The 20,666-nt window shown below is 39.7% G+C and overlaps 1 long non-coding RNA gene across 3 annotated transcripts in view; it reads left to right on the top strand.

Annotated features, from left to right (window-relative positions):
* The window catches only part of LOC148126837 (uncharacterized), a 59,948-nt gene that overhangs the window by 33,120 nt on the left and 6,162 nt on the right, over window positions 1–20,666 (top strand). For 2 of the 3 annotated variants that reach the window (XR_015741622.1, XR_015741621.1), the window contains exon 2: window positions 18,726–18,927. This is a non-coding gene — a long non-coding RNA (uncharacterized LOC148126837). Of the gene's footprint in view, window positions 1–18,544; window positions 18,617–18,725; window positions 18,928–20,666 lie in introns of those variants that run through there. The other variant, XR_015741623.1, reaches the window with a different exon arrangement.

The raw sequence follows: 20,666 nt of genomic DNA, 5'->3' as shown, positions 1-20,666 counted from the left end.
TTTCATATGCGCAAATACGCTCTAGATATGATAAAGATTCCAAAATAGAAGGTTTTTATGATAAAATGACTGACTTAGATAAGATTTTGACAGGTACTGATGATAAGGTGATTAAAAAATCATATGGATATTTATTAGAAATTAAGCTAGAAGAAGAACAAGTTAAGAACAAGCTTGGGGGGAAAATTTTGGATATGGGATTGACTTAGAGAAATGGCAAAAATTGTTGTCTCAAAATTATAAAATGACAATGTCAACAGCATATAAAGAAAACTTGTATAAGATGTTTTATAGGTGGCACTTACCCCCAACAAGAATAGCAAGAATGTTCAAGAACAAATCTGAAAAATGTTGGAAATGTCATCAGACACCTGGTTCATATTACCATGGGTGGTGGACGTGTGTGGATACTAAAAGATAAAATCCACACATGGCTGGAGAAAATGACAAAAAAACACATAGACTTGAAACCAGAGATATTTTTATTGGGAATTTTACCTGAAATATACAGTAGGGAATTGAAATATTTGATTGTAAATGTATTAACAGCGGCTAGAATTGTATTTGCCAAAAATTGGAAAAATGAGAAAATACCAACGCATGAGGAAGTTATCAAGAAAATAATGGAATGTGCTGAAATGAGTAAATTGACATTTGAAATTAGAGAAAAAGAAGATAAGCAATTTTATAAGATTTGGGATTTGTTTTATCAATGGCTAGAAAATAAAATACAGTAATGAAATATGTAGAACTTTAGAATAGAACTATATAGAATATACAAAGATGTGTTATCATATTATAATTATGGAATGGATTTAGGATGATAATATGAATTACTATAAGATAAATCAAATTAAAAATATGGAATATCTCACATAATATGAATATGTGCTGCGCAAAGCAGCTGCACTTCAAAAGCAGGACATAAAGGTTAGTACAGGAGCCCGAGAGGGCGGGACAGCCCAACTGCAGAGCATTTTAGAGAACCACTTCAGTCTCTGCTGCTCTTCAGCGCTACCAATATGCCAGAATCGGACCAAACTGGTAGAATACAACTACTGTTATATCCAGCTATAGTCTTCATTCTGATCCGCTACTTAAGCGGGAACCGGAGCCATTGTTGATTGGTTGAGCCCACTTGACAGCTTGCTATAAAAGGGAGCCATCAAGAGGGCTCAGCTGTTCCCCATCAGCCGGCTGCCGAGTTAGCAGCGGTACATCGAGCTGGGTTACATTGTGGCCAATAAAGCCTGTTAACCTTTCACCAGCCTCTGCCTCTTATTCCTTGCATGCCAAACTTAAAACTGGCGATGAAGGTGGGATGTTAGCGAAGTGAGGCATTTCTGAGGCGACAAAGAGAGCTGAAAAGTCACAGAGCTAAAGTGCTAACAAGGTTAACAAGGCTGCCACTAAGCTAACCCCAGATGGCGGCAGCACCTCCCAACTTCCCACCATTCCACCCAGCTACAGAAACATGGACATCATATATCAATCATTTTGAGTGTGTGATGGATGCCGCCAACCTGACAGATATCCCCATGAACAGAACAAAAGCTTATTTCTTAAGCTTCTGAGGAGCTACGGTCTTTGACACTGCCACAGCTCTACTGGTTCCACAGACGGTGAAAGCTGTAACCTGGGAAGAGCTACAGGAGGTCCTCAGCAATCACTACACTCCCAGAGCATCCCGTATCGCCCGCCACCATGTTTTCCGGAGGAGAGCCCAAGCGGAGGGAGAATCTGTCAGCGAGTACATGGTGGCACTCAGATCGGCTGCCCTTCACTGCAGATTCAGAGACCAACTTGACGACATGCTACTGGATCAACTGGTCTGTGGGGTAAGAGACCTCTGACTACAGAGGCGCCTCTTAGCAAAAGCAGACTGTAACCTGAAGAAGCTCAAGCCATGGAACTGTCAAATCTATCCATGGCTGAACTCCAAAACTTAGCCAGCCTTCCAGGTGTCAAGGAAAGCGCAGCAGTACACTACGAAGACACGTTCAAAGCCAAGTACTTCAAGGGGAAAGAAGAAGTGAACCATCTAAGAATGCCTCTGACACCCCAAAGAAAAAGCAACCCAGCTGAGAAAAGACCAAACACGCCACAAATCATCTGCCTCAGCTGTGGGGGAAACCATCCAAGAGCCACCTGTCATTTCAGAAACATGATCTGCTTGAAGTGCCAGAGGAAGGGGCACTTGGCAAGAATTTGCCAAGCTGCCACAAATCTGAATCAGCCACTTCCCAACCAAACACAGACAAAATCTTTCAGACCCAAAGAGGATTGCTTTGCAGTTACCAAAGCAGATCCCAGAGCTGCATCACTACCACAATACTTTAATATTAATAAGATTAATGCTGATCTTCTTTTGGAAGGAAAGCCATGCCACATGGAGGTGGACACTGGTTCCTCCCTCTCCATCCTGTCCTTGGACACTCTGAAGCAGCTGGTTCCAGACATCACCAAGCAACAGCTGACACCCTGCAAGCTGGCCTTGAAGGTCATACCAGGGCCAGACTATTCCAGTCATCGGGACAGGCAAGTTCCACATTCAATTCCATCATTTTAATGGACTTTTACCTCTGGTAATAGTTAATGGGTGCCTGCCAAACTTATTAGAGCTAGGTTGGTTCAATTCCCTAGGGTTGCAAGTAACTGGCATAAATTCCATCAACACTTGCAATTTAGAACAACTACTTACAAACTTTTCAGAAGTTTTCAACAATAAGCTTGGCTGCTATAATGGTACACCCATTACCCTAAATTTAGACCCACAGGTGGCTCCAATAAGGCTCAAGCCATGGAGAATCCCATTAGCTCTACATACAAAAGTGGATGCCCAGCTGGACAAACTATTAGCCCAAGGGGTTCTAGAACCCATTGATTTCTCCAAATGGGAAACACCGATAGTAATACCTCTGAAACAAGATGGTTCAATCTGCCTTTATTTGGACTATAAATTGACCATAAACAAAGGTCTACAACCCAACGCATACTCTGTGCCCATCATATAACACCTGCTACACGCCTGGGCAAAAGCTCCATTTTTACAAAACTTGACATGACACAGGCTTACTAACAGTTCCTTGTAGATGAGCAAACTGCAGGAGCACAAACCATCATAACTCACAGGGGCGCTTTTAAATGTAAATGTCTCCCATTTGGAGTTAGTATATCCCCTGGCATTTTCCAATCAATAATGGAGCAGTTACTTTACAACATACCAGGAGTCATCCCCTATTTTGATGGCATTCTCATCACCTCAGATAGTGCACAGGAACATTTACAGTGTTTACAAAGAGTTCTGCAATGTTTTAAAGATACTGGACTCAAACTTAACAAAAAAATGCATTTTTGCCACTCCCCAAATTGATTTTTTGGGCTATCATATTGATTCTTCAGGGATTCACCCCATTGAACCCAAAGTTAGAGCCATTCATGATGCTCTAGCTCCTACAAATAAGACAGAGCTGCAAGCCTTTTGGGGCTTACTTAACTTTTACAGTTCATTCTTGCCTCACAAGGCCACTATAGCTGAACCATTGCATAGGTTTTTGGACTCTACCGCTACTTGGACTTGGGGACCAAATGAACAGGCCTCTTTCAAGGCTGTTAAAGCCCTACTCACTTCAGATTCTGTATTAATGCAATTTAACAATGCCGAAAAGAGTGCTTTAGTGCTTGCTTGTGATGCTTCTCTTTTCGGCATTGGGGCAGTCTTAGGCCACAGACTGCCTAATGGCCAAGAAGCCCCTATTACTTATTTTTCCAGAATGCTGTCAAAAACAGAACAAAATTATGCACAAATTGACAAGGAGGCCCTTGCTTCTGTGGCTTCAGTCAAAAAATTCCACGAGTACTTATATGGCTACCATTTCGAACTCATTACTGACCACCTGCCTCTCCTAGGTATACTGGCTGGTGACAAACCCAACCCTCAAATTATGTCACCCAGAATGACAAGATGGACAATTTTTCTGTCTGCTTATAATTACAAATTGCTTTACAGACCTGGGACACAAGTAGCCTATGCTGATGCTTTTAGCAGATGCCCCTTACCCATTTTGATTGATGACCCTGCACCTACAATGACCACCTTTCTAATTGAAGATCTGCAATTACCTTTGAATGCCAATGACATTGCCCAATTCTCCTCCAAAGACCCTCAATTGAATAAAGTTTTGCACTGGGTCAGAAGGCGGTGGCCCAGGGACCCTTTTCCAGTGGATCAAGCCCTTTTAAAGCATGCCACTTGGAATTGAGTGTACTGAAAGGCTGTTTGTTGAAACAGGGTGGTCATTCCTCCAGACCTGAGGCCCCGTATTATATCTATATTACATGAAGGGCACCCAGGCATCACTAGGATGAAGGCCTTAGCATGAAGTTATGTCTGGTGGCCAGGTCTCAGTGAGGCAGTCACCAGGAAGGTGCAAGGCTGCCAGGCTTGTCAGTTATCAAGACCTAGACCTCCTGCTGCTGCCACGAGTGAATGGGAGGACATGAAGACTCCATGGTCCAGAGTCCACATTGACATAGCAGGCCCGGTGCAGGGTAAAACCCTTTTAGTGGTAGTGGACTCCTACTCAAAATGGGTCGAGCTAGCCCTCCTTAAATCAACCACAACTGAGGAAGTGTCTGGCATTCTGGACGCTCTGTTTGGGACCCATGGTTATCCTGACACCCTGGTATCAAACAATAGCCCACAGTTTACCTCCTCTCCCCAAATGCCCAGACGAACCTATCCCCAGCTGAACTACTAATGGACAGGAGGTTGAGAACGACCCTGGACAGACTCCACCCAGCCTATGCTTCTAGCACCCCTGGATTCCAATAGCAAAACATGGGAATTCAGACTAAGGGACCCAGTCTACGCCCGCAACTATGTGGGGAACCCCCTATGGTTGCCAGGCTGGGTGGAGAAAATAACAGGCCCAAAGTCCTAAAGGGTGCTGATGGCCGATGGGAGACTATGGCGCTGACACATGGACCAGCTAAGGAGCCATTGGAGTACTCCTGCAGGTCCACCCCAAGACAACGCCAAGGCCACAGAGATCGAGCAAAATGAAGACCCAAACGAATACTACTGGCTGACACCCAAACAGCAGTCGCGCGTGAGGGACTTATCAGAGCCGGACATACCACCATTGACTGAAGCTTTCCTGCCACCCAGCGAAACCATCCAGCCACCCACAGAGGCCACCCAGGGGAGAGAGACGACACTGGCCCCGGTGGAGGACACCAGCACCCCAGCCAATCATCCCCCGTCAGTGACTCCAGCCAGACTGAGGAGATCCAAGAGAGTGAGGCATTGCCCCCACCTACCTGGAGCGCTACACATGTGCAATGCCAGGGGGAAGGACTGTTATATCCAGTGACAGTCTTCACTCTGGTCCACTGCTTAAGAGGGAACCGGAGCCATAGTTGATTGGTTGAGCCCTCTTGCAGCTCACTATAAAAAGGAGCTGTCAAGAGGGCTCAGCTGTTCCCCATCAGCTGGGTGCCAAGTTAGCAGCGGTACACCCGGCTGGGTTACATTGTGGCCAATAAAGCCTGTTAACCTTTCACCAGCCTCTGCCTCTCATTCCTTGCGCACCAAACTTAAAAACTATTGTGCTGGGTTCTCTTGCTGTCTTGTGCAGCTATATATGACACAGCTCCCCTGCTCATTTTCTTGATAATATTCCTCCTCTCTAACCATACAAATAACTAGCATACTTTTTCTAGTGATTTGGATATCTGGGAACTCCCTGTTTCTGTTAGGTTGAGGCTAGTGATGTTTACAGCTGTTACTTGTACAAACTGCCTTCAAACTGTTTTCTAACTTAGAGAGTAAATGGAGGGAAGCAGGGATGATTTGCAGACAGAAAACCAGTGGGATTTGGTTTAAAGGGAGATTTTCTACGTGTCCCTGCAATTGCATACCATTGTTATATATAAATTTATTATAGTTCTTTGAAAATAGCCAAACCTTTCTAATTTCATGGCTGTATCTTCTTAATGTCAAAAAGTTCCTGTTAATTCTAATTCCACATGCAGAGGTAGTTCTGACTTGCCAGTCACTTGCATTAATCTATCTCAGCACACTCGTGATGGCTAGCAAATATAAATTTAGCCCTGCAAGCAAGGAACATTTTTATTTAGCCCTGCAAGCAAGGAACATTTTTATTTAGTACTTCATGGAAATAATACATATTTTAATGTCACCATTACCACAGGAAAGAGGTGGTCACTGAAGTATTCAGCGATTTTGAATTAAGGAATTGCTACAGCTAGGCACTTAGGGATCCTGTTGCTCCATTGTTATAAATGTTCTTCCTAGGTAAATAAATACAGCAGGCATCTACTGAAGACGTCTTCAGCTGTGCGCCTTATGAATTAGGAGAGCAGAATTGTAGTATATAGTTATTCTGGTCGTTCTCCAGTTATGACTGGAATTTCTATTGCTAAAGCAATGTACTCATAAAACATGACATTATGTGACCACATTGCTTAGCAAAGGAAATCCAACAGTCCTGGACCACACAAGTCATTAAACAGGAAGAAGCAGAGCCTCAGCTAGTAGGCTGGGCTGGTTCATGAGCAGATGTTATGGAGCTTAATTGGGGGAGAAAGTGGCAAGAGCAGAAGCAATTTGTGGTCTCCTGTTGATTTCCCCACTTTACTTGTGGGAAGCCAGCAGGGAATGTCAGAAATCACAATCATCTGACCGGCTTATGGTTGCAAATTTACTGAGGACCTTAGGAAAGAAATAAACAAGTAGTAAAAGAAATAGGAGTACAAAAGGCGCACAGACAATAGAGAATTCAAGTCCTTCAAAATCCAGCATGCTTGCCTTGAGAAAGTCCCAGATCCAAAACAGCAGGCACAAGAATGGTTTAAGAGAAGTCCAAGTGTCCAAAAGTTGTTCAGGGTTGTCACCTGGTCCAGGCCCAGAGTCAGAGTCACACAGTCAGAAGTCAAGGCACACACAGAGTCAGGATAACAAATACTTGTTGCCAACAGAGAAACTTGAGCTCAGTGTTCCCTAGTGTTGCTTATTTGGAAGGACAAAGTTCCTCTCTAGTGATGAGCCTTGCAGAATGACTTCGCTCTGCTTGCCTCTCTACATCACCAACCCTTGAGCTGGGAAGAAGTAGTAGTTCAGTCTCCTCGTCTTCAAGAATGGGCAGCAGCTGTGTTTCCTCATTAGCCAGTTACACAGGGTATAACTCTTCAGCTCCTCAGGCGGCAGTTTGTCCAGCAACTCTGGAACTGGATGCTCATTGTCAAATTCCTTGTCAGAGCCCAAGCTGGCGATGACAGAGCCTCTCATTCATTTCAGATGTAACTTTGAACAGTTGTTGAATAAATGGTTGTAACCTAAGAAATACCATTACACTTTTTATGCTGATGTTTTATTTATCACCACTTTAGTGGCTATACGTTTGGTACTTGTGAGAAAAAGCTAGACACATAAAAATTCAATTCTTGCTTAATGGAATCCCCTTTGGTAGGAATAATTCTACTTTTTTGCACAAATGTCAAACATGGAGCCTCTGACGAAGCTAGTGTGTGTGTGTGCACATATGAATATCAGCACCAGTGGGCATGATCCTGTACCATTCTCCCCCTTCCCATGCTTATGTATGAGTTGTGTGTGAGAGAGAAAGTGTACCTTTAGGTTTTTATGTATTGATCAAGAATCCAGAAAGCCACAAATCTTTACAGAATAAATGGATGTTTGTGTACAGTACAGTTTCTTGTTCTGCCTCATACACAGCTGGCTTGGTATAAGTTGAAACACCTGAAAGCCGGTTTAAGCTGGGTGTGGTTTTTTTTCTAGTTGCCACAAGCTAGAATAGATCAGATTTGGATTTTGGTATTGTGCAAAGCAATGACTTGACTCAGAACAACTACAAAATGGTTTATGGGTTAAATTCGAGGTTGTAAACCAACAAATATTTTAAATATTTTTTTTGCCTTGTTGCTAAAGTGCAAAGCTGCCCTCACAAATCGAAGCTCAGCCTGACTGCTGCAAAGGGGGTACATTGTACCTTTAAGAAGACTGATGTGAAATTTTTATGTGGTGAATGGAACTTGGAGTGCTTCCACTACTTACGTCAGTGGACTGCATGTATGTGAGAGCAAGAGAAAAACACCAATCTGTTGCTCTTGAGAGAGAGCACAATATTATGGAAGAATGGTTGCCCTGGTAACAAACGTTTTCAGAAGAACCCTGACATGAAAATGATGTTGTCAGCACCCATCAGAAAGGTACCTAAGCTATGGAGGAAAGACCAAATTTGGAGATTGTCTGAAATATTTAGTCAAGAAAGATGCAGAATAGATGAAGGGATTAAGACTGCTGCCCAGCTTCATGCTGGCTTGTTGAGATATTCCTGGGTCCCCCTTCTGATTTAAAAGAACGATCCTGTTCAGGTGACATGTGGTTTCTGTACAATAGCCTTCCTTAAATAGGCGCAAAGAATATTTCACTGCAGGGCCTCTTGTGAAGGAGGGACTTCTTGACCAATCCACTGAGAGTAACCAAATACAAATAAGTAACCAAATACAAGTCATTCTTGACTTACAGCCGTAGCAGAACCTGCCCACCAAAGTCTTTATGGTTATAAAATGGGTCAGTCACATGACCAACTAGAATTTATGATTTTTCCCCCCACAGCAGTCGTTAAATGAACACTGCAGTCATTAAGTGAATCAATGGCTCACCTTGGGCATGGTTCTGCTGGAAAATGGAAGTGCCAGTTTTCAGGAAAACTCTCCTAAGAAGCAGTCACGTGACTGCGGGATGCTGCAAATGGCTATAAATGTGGCTGTGTTGCCAAGCACCTGGTTTAGTCATGTGACTGCAGGGAGGGGTGACTGTCAGAACTTCAATCTGGGTTGTAAATAGCCCGCCATAACTTTGAATGGTTTGTAAGCAACTAGTCATAAGTTTGAGAACTATCTGTATGCTTCACGAAGCTTTGATCAGGTTAGATCTGCATTCTCAGGAATTCTGTTAGGTGCACCCAGAATTTTTCAACCTCCAATACAAAGCATCCAGGTGACTGTGACAAGCTTCCATCAGCATGTAAGTTAGTAAGCTGCTTTTCACGGGTCTCCCCACCTGAATTATTTCTGCCGATAGGTGTACAAGATGAAAAGTGTCCAAATTAATAGGGTAAGATGGACCCTCGTAGCTGTTTAATCTTGTATCCTCCATGTCTGTGGAGATTCTCAGTCATCCAGGTCATGGTTGTACCAAAGGTGCTTTTTCAAAGGCAACTTCTTCTCCCATTTGCTAAAATTGTAGATGGATAATAAAAAGGTTATTGACTTTGCAAAGTGTCTCACCAGTGTATGGTGTCTGGAAATTCAGAGGCAGCAAAATGCAGTTTCTTCGCTGATGGAAGATATTTTAAATGGCTTACATTGCAGCAATTATCCATTTGTAGAAAAACATTCATAGAATAAAATGTAAGGTGAGATGTTGAACTTCTATCAAGTATTCAATTTGATTGCTCTGTTAAAATGTTCAAAGATTCAAGGAATATAAAATATTAAGAAGGTTAACTTGGTGCTACAATCTCCCAAGTCAAATTAATGAAGCTGAAATCTAATGAGCCAAATAAGCAGGGAAAGGGACTAAGAAGCTGCTAGATTTTAAAACTCTTGACATCACAGAAGAATGTTTGCGTCAACTTGATCTACTAACTTTCTTCTCCATGGAGATGCAGCTCTTCTGTAGATTTCCATACCAAATTCTTTGCATCTGTGTATATTCATTTGACTTGCATTGAAATAACTGTTTGACAAAGGCTGAGATGATGAAGGAGAGAGAGAGAGAAAATGCTGTAGTTGTGAGGATGTTGTGGGAGGGAAGGTGTTGATATGGACTAGCAGAACATGGGACAGGAGCCCATTTCCCGAGTTTGCTTTATTTGTACAGAGCCTGATAACAAGCAGGAGAACAGATGCTGTTCTTTCTTCAAAAAGAAGAAAAGCATACAGTTTAGATTTCCAAGCCCTGCTTCTGTTTCCAGTGACTATTTCATTTGAGATATGTATGTTAGGAACCAGAGTATCTTATATGCGTTTATCAACTTGTCTTATCTCAAGTTCCCTCTGGATCAAGGGGAAAAGGTCACACCTGCTGTGTAGCTGGAGAAAATGGTGTGCAGAAAAGGCAAAAGAAAGTTGAGAATGAATCAGATTTCATACTTGAGTTCAGTTTCATTCTATTCGCCCCTGGTTCTTTTCATTCCCTTTCAAGCTGTACAGCTATTAAAAATATGTCCACTCTTGTTGGCCAATATACTTTGCTCTTGTTTTGCCACTAAAATGTTCCTTCTATAGCCACAGACTTCCTGAATTTATAACCATAATACCAAACTGTATCTTTGCCAGGAAAAGCAATAAATCAGGTTATTTAGTTGGCTGAGAATGGGGGTGAAGGAAGAGTAAGTTTTTGACAGACAAAAGACACATGGTTTATACAGTACATTTTGAAGAGATGTTCTGATGTTATGCCAGGATAACATCATCGAGGTCTGCAGTATTGTCCATTTATCAGTTATGCTAAATGACAGGACTTAAATTTCATGCCAACATTTATTGCATGAATGCTGAGATTTGCATTATCAGACAAATCATTTTTCCGGGATAATTTTCCAATTTTAAACTGCCCAGTTTGTTTTGTATGTCATGCTAATCCGTATTTTAAAAAAAGTCAGTCACCATCTGTATAAAAGTGGGGGGCTTTTAAAATATTTTGGTTCATCAGAGTGAGGAAACATTTGGTGTTAACCTCCTTCCTTTTAGGAAAACAGGTAGCTCGAAAGTAATATAGCTTGCTTTTGTTCAGTGATGGATAGAATTTGGTAACATGATTTGAGTGACATTTTGCAAGCCCTTCTAGGGAGCAGATTTTTCTGGACAGATTTGCTTCAGACCTGGGCACAAGGTAGAAATGGCTTTGGTTAGCTTTTGTTCTTCACTGGGGCAATGGAAGTGATGTGCTGTTACAATCTAATAATGACATCTGTAAGTACTCTGAAATACTCATTACTGTGATTTCACATAGAGATTTGCCTCAAAGCAACAGTTACATTGAATAGCATTATAGGATGTGTCTTCCAATATCAGTTGTGCCAAAAAGAAGCAGATGTAACTTTTTAGTTTTTGTGAAAGGAAACATCATAAATTAGCCATCTTACAATACATATATCAAACAATTAACGACACTGGAAATATGGATTCAATCTGTTTCTGCAATAAAAGCTTAAACTATTAAAATAAAATGAACTCTTTTGTTTCTTTTGTAAATAACATGATGGTAGGGGTGGGCAGGTATTGCTTGCATTTAAGTTTTTGCCAGGCTTGATGCGCTTGTGACTTATGAATTCATATTTATTGTTGTTTTTCTAGCCAATATTTGAGCAGATGGGAAGCCATGTGAACTTGTGATTTTCAGAAATACACTTCAATTATACAAACCTGATAGCACATTTTTTTTCCTCTGGTGTTTCCTCCTCTTCTACTCTCTCTGCTTCAGCACCCTTCCAAGACTCCTCTACCCCAACATGGGATTTGCCAGGAATATTGCACAGAGAAAGCACTGGAACGAAACCAGTGGGTAGAAGATCCACAACTGGACAGAGGAAACCTTTACCTTTAGCATAGCAGACAAGCAGAACTAGCAGAGGGTTAGATCAAAATGTACTGTCAGAACAACTACATCTGTGGGAACTAAGTTTCCTTTGCAATGCTAAATAGGATACTGAGGGACATTGTCCAGATTCCCTCTGAAGAACAGCAGGTGGTGCTAAATCTCATGTTCATGAGTATGTGGACATTTGATATAGTTTTTCTTCAAGTACAGAGATTTGTTTCAGAAATTTTCTTCAGCAGAAACTCCTCAGAAGAACTAATACAGACTACAATCAGTTAATAAAAAACACTGACACTTTCTCAATGAATTCAACAAGCTGTAGTTGAACTCCAGAAACTGATAAAGCCTTTAAAACAGTAATTGTAATGGTTTTGTTTCACACCACATTCTATGATATACCATACAAAGCAGAGTATCTCAGATGCACATTAAAAGAAAAAGTACATTTAGAAACCAATGCTTTCTTGAAGCAGAGTAACAGACACAAAGGTTGGTCATTAGTCATGATTAGTCAACCTTTTCTATGGCAGCTACTCACAAAAGCTTATATCCTAATAAAGTTGGTTAGTTTTATTTTTTTATCAACCTTTTTGTTTGCTTTGTTGTCATATATTATCAGTGCTTCCCCGTTATCTATGACAAATGTTTCATAAGCTAAAATGTACTCAGTGCAATCAGTTCACTGAGTTTCCACATGACACATAAACAAATATTAATAGAGTACCCACAAAATATACATAATATGTGTTTCAACATATTCCTGAAATCCAAAACATAGCTCAGAACTGATTATAGTAAGCCAGGTAATCCAGCAGCAGATTTCTGATCGGTGCCAAGTGAATGTTGATTGAAGCAAGCATTTCAATTTCCCATAAACCCCATAATTTCCCAATTTCCCATAAATGTCCTATGTTAGGATTTATGGGTAGCAACAGTATGAGGGGAAAAAAACTATTACAGGCACTTGCCTTCAAGGCAGAGAATTCAGAGCAGAATCTCTAGAGATTAGGGTGCTTCTGCCTTTGGACTGGCACTTCTGTATCTGAAGTACCAGAAAGATTTTGAAAGTCAGCATGTGATTCCACCTTCACCCCACAACTTTTAGTAGAATTATAGAGAAACAGCAATAGCACTTAGACTTATATACTACTTCATAGTGCTTTAATAAACCTCTAAGTGGTTTACAGAGTCAGCATATTTGCCCCAATAATCTGGGTCTTCAATTTACCGACTTCAGAAGGATGGAAGGCTGACTCATTTGAGTCGGTAAGGATCGAACTCCAGACTATAGGCAGAATTAGGCTGCAATACAGCATTCTAACCATTGTGCCACCATGGCTCATATATTTTTCAGGAACGTAACGTGTGAAAATGCCAGTGTGTGGTCTGATGATACAGTATTTGATGAAGTCAGACTGCTGAAGCTAAGCAAGTCCATACTTGGTCACTGGTAGTTAGGAAATCACCTGAAAATCTTAGTTTGAGCCCTTTTATAGAAGTGTATATATAAACACACACTTTTAAATAAAGCAAATCATTAAAAAGATTTCCCCTTTATCTCCCAATGAGAAACAGGGATAAAGGAATCTGTAAAGATCCTAAATCTTAGAGAGACTTCCGGTTTGAAGGGCTTCGGCGACAGACAGAAATCTGCAATTGTGCGCGGTTTCTGTCTGGGCTCGCCGCTGGAGCACCCTGAGCCGGCTGGTTTTGGGGCTAAGCCACCCCGTAGAGGTGGTGAAGAGGGGGGAGACCACCAGCAGGGTCGAGGAGAGCCGCATCTCTCCTCCTCAGCTGGCCATTACTCCCTTTCCCGAAGGCGGTTGCAGCGGTGGTCAGAAATGGCCATCACAAAGAAGAACTCGACTGGAAAAGAATGTTCACGAGGAAGATAAGAAGTGAAAGTTTTGGCTGACTGGGTTAAATTGTAAAAGCAACAACCAAGGTACCCTGGAATTTAAACTTACAAAAAATAACATCGCTCCCAAAGAATAGTCGGAAGCAGCGAAGGAAAGTGAAAAGGGAAAGGTTTGGCTTTTTTCTTCTTCTTCTCTCTTCTTCCCTATACTGACAACTAAGAGACTTAAATAAGAAATCTGAAAAATCTGCTTTGACATCAATAGGCAATTAAGCTGAAAATAAAACAAAATGCCAAAGGGATAATAAAGATTTCTGGACATTAAAAACTTTCTTTTTCATAAGCAGGAAGGGAGAGAAAAAGAATAAGGGCAGGATCTGGAAGAGGGAGGAGACTGCCTGGAATTAAAAAGAATCTAAAGTAAAACTTCAACAAGACTTCTAAAAGATACATTTTAACTGAAACTTTGCAACTAAATAGTAACCCAAGGAAGAGAAAGTGAAAAAAAGAGCAAAAAAGAAACAGCTTGCGTGTGTTTGGATTATTTGGTGATCTTTGGATTTTTGGTTATTATATTTGAATGACTAAAATCAATTGGGTGGTTGTTTAAAAATTTATACAATGGCACCACTTCTGGATGAATTGAAAATGGAACTTAAAAAGTACAAAGAAGATGCACAAGAAGGGAAGGGCTCTTTTGGGTTCATTTTTCAATTCTTAGAAATGGAGATTTGCAACTATGAGAAACAACAAAAGACTGCAAAACAAGAAAACTGGCACAAAGAAGAAGCCATCTTTAATGAACAAGTAATTTTATGTGGGGAAGAAAAAGGAAAGCGGGGGAAGAGAATGGAGAATTTAAGACTTAAAAAAACAACCACAGAAAAGAAAAATAATGCGAAAAATAAGTATAATACTGGAAAGCAACAGAAAAGGGGAATACAGAAGAGAGAAATAGAAGTAGAGAGACAAGGGAGTAAAAAGGGGAGAGAGAAGAAGAGAGGGAAGAAGGAAAGGAAAAGAAGTTACAAAGGACCGGAACAAGATATAGAGAAACAGGACCTATTTAGGGATAATGGGTGAAAATCTAACTGAAAAAGGGATTCTGTAAAGGTACATAAGATTGTATTGTTATATTAGTAATAGAAATAACTTTAGAAAATTGGAAACAACGTATGATTAAAATGAGGGATAAAATAGTTAGTGTAATTTAGTGAAATGTTTGTGAATAAAATAAGTGAAATAAATGAGAAAATTGAATTAGGAAGGAACGGGAACATTTTAATTAGTTAATGTTTTATAAAATATAAGTGAAGGGGGGGAATTAACTATGGAAAGCTTATAATTGTTCCCATAGAAGTATGATATTTAATTGAAAAGTAATGTTAAAGATGTTAAGACTTTAATGAATATTAATATTAATGATAGAATTGACTTGGAATGGAATGTTGTTTTAATTATATACATTTATAATTTTTTTCTTTTTTTAAGAATACAGTGTGTATTTTAAGAATGTACCAAGCAAAATCCGAATGGAAGTTATGTATTATATTGAATGTTACAACTTTAGGGAAAAGATATAAAGGCGTCATACTCCAATCAGTAACTACAGGAGAAATTTTGTTTAATGAGAAAAGATAATAGATAATTGAAACAGGACAGATAAAAAATATAAATACAACGATTTGAATTAAGATGAGATAATTAAAATAAAATTGAGAAAATTAAAAGAGAGGAGAAGCTATGCAGAAAATGTAAAATAGTAATAAGATATGGAATAGAATATAAAAATGAGCATGAACCTGAATTTGTGTCTGTATGAAGCAATGTAACCCGGGATTATGCTGCTTTCAAAAAAGATGTTTTATTTATATTTTTTTTCTCTTTGTGAAAAATCAAATAAAATTTACAAAAAAAAAAAAAGATCCTAAATCTTAAAACTTTTCTGTCAGATTTAATATTGCTTAAAAAGTCTTTTGATTCCCCTCCTCCTCATTAACAAAATTCATCATATGCAAAACAAATCAAAGGTGCTTCTTCTAGATTCAGTGAAAATAACTTAGAACAGGAACTTCATTCGAAAGACAGGTTTAAGCAATTGGCCAATTGGATGGATTAATAACAGTAACTGATCTCTAATATTTTTTATTACTACCAACACATTCCTAGTACTACAAGACTCAAGAACAATTTCCAAAATGGCAGGGATGCTGTATTCAAAAAAAGACCATAGTGCAACTATCACTTCTTTGGGCACTGACTAGCGATGGAAGGACTAGGGTTAATTTATTTGGATTTACATCCCACTCCATGGCAAGAATGTGGCATCCACTTCTGGGTAAGAGAATAAAAATGGCTCTGTATTAAACTGGCTTCTTGTGATTTCTGTTCTTCTGTTTATGTTTTTGGAAATACAATGGGCAATGAACAGCTATATGATTTCTGTCCAAGACTGATGCAAGATGTTTGTTCCAGTATAATCTAAACACAGGACAATGTTGGAACCTTAGAAACACACAGTTTTGCCTATTCTGGCTGGGAAAACAAAGAGCAAAGAATTCAAACAGTGCCTACACAGGGCAGCCAATTTTCCCCCCTGTTGTTCAGAGATCAGCCTGGGGAAGTTGATTGAATACGTTGGGTACCAGCAAATGGATGTGGGTGCCAAAATTCTCATACACACCCCCTCCCGTGGGTCTCTTGTCTTTAAAAGCGACCATTGTCTGCCTGGTTTCAAGAAACCCTGCTACAATAATTGAGAAGAATGACTCTTGTAAGAAATGTATTTTTAGAAGCTTGTTACTAGGGCAACTAATGGGAAAGTTCATAAAGCCTGATAGAACAGAACTAACTTAATACAATTTATGCCAGAGGTGCTTTAGCCCAAGGCCTGAAACAACATACAGCTTTCACTGTGACCCTCAAAATCTCTCCAAAAGTTTCCATAAAATATGATTGAAAGCTATTAAATGCAGGAGTGATGATATAAAAATGATATTACTTTAATTCATTAAACCCAATTCAATACTTATTCTGGCTCTACACATTTTTGTACCTTACCCACTTTTTACTATCTAGCACTTCCCCTGGACCTAAAAGGAGCTTTGTGTCATCTTGTTATTCTAGAGCAGCATTTTTCAATCTTAGTAACTTTAAGATGTGTGGACTTCAGTTCCCAGAATTCCTCAGTCAACATGTTGAAATTCACCCACCTTAAAGTTGCTGAGGTTGAGAAATATTGTTCATTTTAGCCTGAAAAATACTTTTTATAGTATATATAGTATATAGTTGTAACAAGAGAAGAGAACCTTCTTATGTAAAGAGCTAGTCTGGATTGCCTTTTCATATCTACAAATGATGGAAAGCAAATCAAATTTCATTGTAACTCAGCATAGATATCTGTTATACAAGCATATACGTAGTAGGATTTAACACTGATGTAGTTTTACATGAATTGTTACTTAGTATGAAATACTTTTCATCTCTATTGTGATTTATGCATGTTATGTAGTATATTAAAAAAAACAGTCTAAGAAAAATTAATTGTATATAAATTGCAACTAAATAAATTGAATAAGTTAATTATCAATTTTCTTTAGACTTGGACCATTGATATTTTTGACTTTTAAGAAACAAAGAAATGAAGATGACAATTCAGAGGCTTTGTTAAAATTGTAACCTACTCCACACACAGGGTTGTAAATGATCTACTTCCTTTTAGTTATCCAAAGGAACATAACACCATACAGCAGGCCTCAAAGGAACCACAACTTTGTCAACCAACATTTCATTCAGTTCAGCTTCTCATCATCCCCAATTTCTGTGGCTGAGGTCTCACCTGAATCTTCCATTCTCCCTAATGGTAGTACTAGCCTATATCACTTTTGAACAGTCTGCTTCCATAGACATATCTAAGAGTTGAAGACTCTCTCAGGGCAGTCTTCACTCTTGTAGGTTATATGGATACACATCCAGAAGAATGCAACAACACGGAAGTGGTTTTTCATTCTGTTCTTCCAATAAGCTCCCCTCCCCCACATTCTTCCAATCCAATTTACAACCCTAGTATTTCCTGTTAGTTTCCCAGTCAAATACTTGCCAGATCTGACCCTCCTTAACTTTCTCAAGATAAACTAAGGCCAAGCACATGCTGTGAGGGACAGCTTTAAAAAAACTATTTGATACCGGAGTCTGTTGCTATATTTGCTGGTCATTAATTCCTTAAGATAAGAATTTTAGAACACAGGCAAGTTATACCAGGTCAATGGGATTAAGGCTGGAGTTCAAGGCTGGGTAAAAGAAATAGAAGGGGAGAGGATATTAGTTTGTTTTTCAAATGAATAAAAGTTGTAGAAGGAAAGGGAGCCATTTCTTTCAGTCTCTCTCACCCCAGACAGCACAATTCCAATGTTCTTTCCTAAAGGAGGAATAATGGGAGTTTTATGAATACATCTGGAATGAATTACAAAGCAATTCAAAATCCAAGTACAGACAACTGTACTCAATTATGTATGTTTCCCAACCCTGGTTCCTTATCAGGATCTGTCAAGATAGTAATCTTGAAACATTTGGCATTATTTATCAACAAGTGAGTAAGGGCGGAATGAAGTCAACCTATTTATAGACCAATGCTTAGAGAGAGTCACATTTTAAATCAGTTGAAGATGACAGGAGCTCTCTATAAAATGTCAATCCTTTTTATTTATTATCTGTTATGGCCAGCTGGGCCTAGAAATCTATGTCAAAGTAAAATCCTTCTGTGGGACGAGATCAAAGTGAAATGCACTGTAATAAATATGATGGCACATTTTTCACATTTGTCATGGCAAATACAGAATGATTGTCAGGATGTAGGAACGTTTGCTTGGGTTGCTTCCCGGTGACATAACCAGACCCTATTACAACTGCAGGATAAATGTTGCTAACACAATCACATACAGTATGCAGACTGTAGAAGATTTGTACCAGTGGTGTGATTCAATTTTTTTTACTACCGGTTCGGTGGGCATGGCTCCTTATTGTCTAAAGGAAAATCGTTTAAAGACCACTGGTCCCTGCATTCCTGATGCTTTGCTTTTGCAGAATGGGAAGAACATATGGACAAGGTGTGCAAATAAAATTGGGCAATGTTCTGCCCCACCCAATATGTTTGATCTCCAACTTGCTCCCTATACTATGTGTTTAATGTCCAATTCATCTTTGTTCCTTCACCAGTTGCAGATTACAGATGCTACTACCCAAATGATTGGGAATCTGTACCTCAAGGCCAGTTGTATCAGCCACTCCACTACAGTTGAATTTAAGCCAATTGTTGAACACCAGGGATGCAAACCAGCCAATCACCAAGTTGATTCCTCCCAGAACTTCCAGCATAACAAGAAGCAGACCTGCTCCTTATCTTCCTAGAAGAGAAAAGGTGAAAAAGCAAAATCACAAAGCAAAACGTTCTTTCAGATGTGCTGCAGTGGCAGGTGTTGCTGCCATGGGATGCTTGCAAGAACAGAATCTCTTGGGAAACCATTGGGAGATCTACCAAAAAGCCAGAAAAGGTTTCTTTTCTACTTAGTGTCAGATCTGCTTTGGCACTGGGGTTTGTTTCCTTCACTGAAAGTCCTGTGAGTTTCATATGGGCATGGCAGTGTTCCTGGGCCTTTTCCATGAATGAGGATGATCCAACTAAAGCAGAGGTCTGGCTTCCACAACTCACAAATATTAAAATGGCAATGGACAGGGTTGTGTCCTCAGCAGATACTAAGACTATGACCCATCACACAGGGGTGGGATTCTACCAGTTTGCACCTATTCGCTAGAACCGGTTGTTAACATTCTAAGCAGTTCGGAGAACCTGTTGTTAGAATAAATTACTGACCTAATCCTGTACGGAAGGCAGGAAGGAAACATTCTGTTGTTGCTTATAGAAACTAACTCCCTGTTAACCCTTATTACATTCTTGGCAGGACTAGACTTCCTGTCTCAGGAACATCTCTGGAGTTTTTTCCCCCTCCTTTGCTGGTACTTTGCTTGTGTGGAGTGACCATTCAAAGTGACTTATGACCATTTTTCACACTTACGACTGTTGCAGCATCCCCGCAGTCATGAAATGCCAGGTGAGGAGATGTGTGCCTCAATGTGAATGACATTGAGTTGGCCACACCCAGCCAATAACATGACCACCAAGCCATGTCCACCAACTAAGCCACACCCACAGAACTGGTTGTTAAAAATTTGAATCCCACCATTGCCATCACATAGCACAGTGTGTGATGGGGGATATTTATCACAAGGGGGTGAAAGTGTTTTGAATATTCTCTCTTGAAGCATATATTCTGTCTTTCTCTCTCTACACAACATATACATACAAATCCAATTCAATTGCAGTATCATAAAAACAAATTAAGAGTAGCTAGCTGCCCAGTTCAAGGCTGTGCAGATTAAAAACAAAAGCATAATGACATGGAATAAAATCAAAGGAGATAAAAATAGCTCAAATATAATGGCAAGATGCATCTGAGTAGCAAACCACAAACTAATCACACTAATAGGCTTGTGAAATTAAAAAAGGACAGCCATGTGTTGATCTATCAGGGGAGATAGTTCATAATAGAGACATATGCGCACATGTAAACATCTATTGAAGTTTCATATGATGGAGGGTTTCAAGAGTGGGTAGAAATGTATGGAAAGAGGTAGTCCTTTACTTACTATGGTCTTAAGCTGGAATAGAGAATCTCTGGCCATCCAGATGTTATTGAACTAAAATTTCCAACTTCTCTAATCATTGCAAGCTGGTGCCACTGGAAACAGCAGCTCAGCCATGTCTGAAAGGTCATAAATTCCACACCCTTGCTGAAAACAATAAAGGCTTTCTTCACTGACAATGTTAAGTGAAACTAGGACTCTGAACTGAGCTTGTAAATAAACTGAAGTGGTGAAAAATAACAACTTTAATTGTTGTTCAATTAAAAAATAAAACACCCCAAAGTTAAAAAGGATTTTCTGTTGATGGCTTGATAGAAATCCCAGGCCTGTGAATTTTTATCTGATGGGAAACTCTCTATATGGAATAAATCCTTTGGTTTTATCATGACAATATGCAAACCCAAAAGCAGATTTGTTTGGGAAAATGACTAAAATGCTGGATGAGATTTCTGGGAA

This window comes from Pseudonaja textilis, chromosome 2, assembly GCF_049901715.1.
Source record: "Pseudonaja textilis isolate UNSWEBS1 chromosome 2, rPseTex1.2, whole genome shotgun sequence".
Taxonomy (NCBI): domain Eukaryota; kingdom Metazoa; phylum Chordata; class Lepidosauria; order Squamata; family Elapidae; genus Pseudonaja; species Pseudonaja textilis.
The sequence above is the reverse complement of the archived record's forward strand: the minus strand, read 5'-3'. Positions and strand labels throughout refer to the sequence as shown.